Here is a 5,063-nt window from a genome sequence, read left to right on the forward strand (position 1 = left end):
AGTTTTAGAGGCAAAAGTACCTAGTTTATTTCAGATAACACCAAGTTGGGTACACTGGTACCCTAACACTGTAGTTCAAATGCTTTTAAATGTAAAGAAACATCTGGGAGAGGAACAGTCAAAGGAGTACATAGAAATTGGAATGGGGCATTGTTAGAGACCAGATTCATTATTCACCAATACTTGGAGTAGAAGAGATGCCACCACCTACCATCTCAAATAAAACTCATGCAAGCCGTAAAAAAATCAATGGGAGAATGTCCTGGGTGTTGAAGATTGTAGCTGCGATAGAGATCTTTATCTTTTTTTAGAAATATGGTCATTATAACCGTTATGGGCACCTTTAGTTGAAGAAGATAATTGCGATTAGATTAAATATAGAGACATGTGTCTTGCGACATGCATATAGAAATACAAAGAGTTGTGTATATGGAAATTGAAGAGACCTTCAATTATGTAATGAAGAGTCTCTATTTTTTATATTTGTATCAAGTGCAAAAAGCATTGTACACTAGAACATTTTTATCATCAATAAAGTAATATTTTTGTTTCTGTTAGGATCCGTGGCCTACGAATTTCAAGGATCATAATTTCATTTTGTAATTCAGTAATTCAATGTGAATGTGTTGATTTTCTTTATAATCGTGAAAATAAATCAATTATCTAGTATACTCGATCCATAGATCCACTCTAGAATCATAGATTCATACTATGAAATGATTTAGTTTTAAAATTATGTATATAATATATTTCTCTTATTTTTTAGTGTATACACACACACACACACACACACACACACACGAATCCTCCACGAATCATAATTGGGGGAAAAAAATCCCGAATCCACAAATCCAATTCACTTGCCTGAATCGGATTTGTTTCACAAATCGGCAACTAAGGGTTTTTCCCTTTAAGTGGAAGGGTTTTCCAAGGGTAACTTCTGGTGTATTTTGTACCTAGTTTTATTTTTTATTAAGGAAAACAGGGTTTAATGGGGGCCCTGAAACCCTTACACTACTAAAACATAGATGAAACACTTAAAGTATCAGACAAACTAAAAGCAACATTCTGAAACAGCCCCCCTTAGGGAAAAGATATAAACCATACAAAAAACAGGGGAGCAAAAAAAAAAACCAGGAGAGGCCCAAAAGTAAGGAAGGCTGCTCAAGTGATTTCTCTAAGTATTTCCGCAGCACGAATTTCCAGCTTCGACATTCTTCCAGCCGCCTCTTTCATGTCAGACAGATCTTTATTAGGTTCTTGGATATCCTTCTTCTTAGTGCTGGATCTGGTTGTCTTCCTCGAGCTATCCTCAGGAGACCTATCTTTGGTACTGTTAGGAGAATGATCATCCTCTTTGTTGACCCTATGTTCTTCAATTTTGTTGATGAACACCTTTATGTTCTCATTAGCCTCTTTAAGGATGTTGTAGCTTTGCTCAGCAATGTTTTGCATAGAGCCCTCCATGGTTTGAACTCTACTCCTCACTTCCTCCCTTCTGTTGCCCATGCCCTTTTCCTCCTCTATTTTCTTGTTCTGCAAGTTGTAGTTCTCCCTCTCCAAACTGCTCACTTTGTATTTGAGCTCCTAAATTTCATGGAACATCCATTTAGTGGTTCGATAGCTATCCACCACACTATTTTTTGCATTGTTGAGCACATCCATTCGAGGGTTTTCCTTTGTGATATCACTTAAAATCATAAGGGTCGGGTTGATCAGCTCCTCCATTTGAATTTTCCCCTCTTTATTCTCCTTGACAATAGTTTTAATCATCTCTCTATTGATCCCCATCCTTGCAGAAACAGTATCAAAATTCCTCCATACCACATTCCTATCTTTACCCGTTATCATGCATTTGTAATGGCTGGATCCCAATTCCTCATAATCCTGCTTGTGCTCTTCCCCACACCCCTGTTTCTTATCATCCTCATCACTATCCTTCCCCACCTCTTGGTTTTCCTCATTGGATTCAAAATCTTATCCTCTTTTCCCACCCTTGAAAGTCTTGTCCTCATAATCCTCTCTATTGGTCGGCATTTTAATGGTAATGTTTCTCTTACCACCTGTCCTCTTTTTGCCCTCCCCTTTTCTGAGATTGGTCTCCTCTTCTCCATCAGTGTTGTCACCCTTCGTGTCCCTGCCCTCTGCCCTTTCATCGCAGTCCCTATCAAATGAAATCTCCAAGCCCTGTTTAGGTTAGGTATTGACTTTTTTCTCCTTTCTCTCCATTTTGATACTTTTTTTTACCAATATTGTATTGTGGGGTAGCATCCTCCTCCGTGTCAGGAGTTTGGTCCTCTCCTGACTCATCTGAATCATCTCTTCCCTTCTTCCCTGCCTTCCTATTTTTAATTTGTTTCTCCATAGACCTAGCCTCAAAAAATTCATAGATTAACAGCAAGAGCCCTTCATGGAAGACTAGATTACTTGAGTGCTTCTCCTTATAGTCAATATTTTCATTAATAGACGAGTAAAGGTAAAAAAGAATAGATATCTTCACCCCATACCTGAAATGGTTAAGAAACACGAAATGGTGGGTGCAGAGGCGATTGAATCTCGTGTCAACGGAAATGTACTTGATAATAACCCTCAACACAAACCTCCATAGCAGCTTAATAGATCTTAGCAGGTAGTAGGTACCTTTCTTCACTAAGGCCTTCTTTTCCTTCAAATCTTTGGTGAATTCAACCATAGCCTGCCTAGAAATCTTTCTATCTTTCTAGAATTTCTTCCCCATGATGGGTATGCCAGTCATCGCAGAGTTAACGTCCTTCGTCACCGTGAAATCCACACCATCAATCTTTACAATCCTCTCATTCTAGCTCTTAACCACGCTTCGCATAACAAAGGGTTTCCTTCCATGAAGCCGTTCAATGAAATTGGTAACTTCGCCTTTTTTCAAAATGCTCTACACCTTAGAGCGTCTACGCCACTTTTGAGCTTCGTCCTCAGGTTCCCTCCTATGTCTTCCCCCCACCATTATTTCTTCCTCTCTGCAAACTTTTCTTCTGGTATTGATAATCTTCAAAGCCGAATTATCATTAACACCATTCGTTTTCATGAAACTTCTTTTTACCTTGTGTACTTTATGCCCAAAATCAATCCTCAGAGTGAGATGATGGATATTATTGATGTGAAAAGTACAATTGCTTTCGTACTTACGCATCATATTTTTGCACATTTCCCATAACTCATAAACCATCATAATGTGTCTTTTATGATTCCTAATCTACCTGGGATCCTTTCCCTTTCTGTCAGCTCAAGGATTTCTAATGGAAAGTTATGCTCGTCCGTCCACTTTGCCACCTCATTATTCTTGACTGCCTAGTTGGCCAACCTGTCAGCCACTTGATTGGATTCCCTATACTCGTGAGCCACATAAGTATTATCAAAAGTTTTATGAAGTTGAATGTAGTCTTCAATGATATTCATGATTGTCCTCGTAGGCTCATTCTTCTCATTAAGACAATCTATAATATTCTTTGAGTCTTCTTCCAACTAAAGATTTTTGACTCCCATGTCCCGAGCCAGTTTGATTGTTTGATGAGCCGCAGTTGCCTCTGCATAATGGTTAGTTTGTATGCCCAGAGGTGCTGACACAACAACAATCCCTTTTCCATGTGCATTTTTGATGATACCTCCCACCCCAGCTATTCCCCGGTTGCCTTTGGCCGCCCCATCAAAATTTGCTTTGTGCCAACCCTCAGGCGGGAGAGTCCATCTGCATTCTTTCCTCTTATTAGTATCCATAACCTTTGGGCTAAGAAGCAGGTTAAGACCTTTATTGGCAGAGTAGTTTTCTAACAAAGCTTTAAGGCTTTTGTAGAAGATAAATTTAGCATTTGTTTCTTTCTCCCTAAAAATTTTGTTGTTTCGCTCTTTCCACACTCCCCAACAGACATGAGGCAAGGTCCATTTCCACAAGTCCTTGTTCCCATCCCCATACAACCCATGGTGCCATTGTTCAAAGAGATTAGTAGTGTTGATAGGAAAACCCCAGGTCATATTGAAAAAAGACAGGAAATAAGACCAGATATCTCTAGTGAAGTGGCAATGGATAAAGATATGATCCACACTCTCATTGTGATTTTTACACAGAATGCATCTGTTGGGCATCATATTTCCCCTCTTGGTGAGGTTATTCACCGTCAAAATACAGTTTTGGAGCGTACTCCAGAAAAAAAAAGTTGATTTTGGGGATAAGACCTTGATATCAGGCATTGGCCCAAATAGGCATTGTACCTGTTTTGTTTTTCTTATTGTTTATCATTTATTGCTGGGATGAACATTAACATGGTATCAGAGCCTAGTTTAATAACAACATTTAAGGAAGATTTATTTTCCTCTAGTTCATTTTTTCTGAAGCAGAATTCAAAAGTGTTTCAGGCAATTTGTAAATATTGAAATTTGATAGTTGCATTTGAGTTCTTACCTTTTGAAGTTTGCAAATATTTTATTCTCTATCTGATTCAAAGAATTCATTCTCGTCTATCTCTGCAAGAGTTTTTACGCCTTCTTGTTATTATTGTTTGTCTCTGTGATGCCTCTCCTTATGTTGAGTGTCATGAATGAAAAGAAGACGAGTATAGTTTTCTTGTACATCAATGGTTATCCTTGCAATTCGGTAGGTGAGAATTGTTTCTTGAAATAAGATTATTGGCTTTATTTCAAGTTGTTTCATAAACAAAAATAGGGAAGATGTGTTGAGATGTCCCACCCCTTTTTTTTAAAGGTTTCCAACAGATCAAAGCAAAAATCAGAACTAAAGACGGCATGTCAGAATGCTTCGGGAGCAACATGGGGGTCAAATAGGGATGTCCATTGTCTCCTACCTTGTTTGGCCTTTATATCAATAAGTTGGAGGAGTGGCTAAACAAAGTCAATGGAGAAGGAATCTGGCTAGCTGATTATGTGATTAGACTACTTTATGCGGATGACCTTATCCTCATTGCTAAAACTGCCCATGGGTTGAATGAACATTTGAGTAATTTAGAGACCATTTGCTTCGCGGTAGGGAAGGAAGTCAACACCTCTAAGATGGTCTTTACCTTGAAGAAACAAGG

Source organism: Cupressus sempervirens, chromosome 3 (assembly GCF_028749045.1).
Source record: "Cupressus sempervirens isolate cs-2001-9-10 chromosome 3, ASM2874904v1, whole genome shotgun sequence".
Taxonomy (NCBI): domain Eukaryota; kingdom Viridiplantae; phylum Streptophyta; class Pinopsida; order Cupressales; family Cupressaceae; genus Cupressus; species Cupressus sempervirens.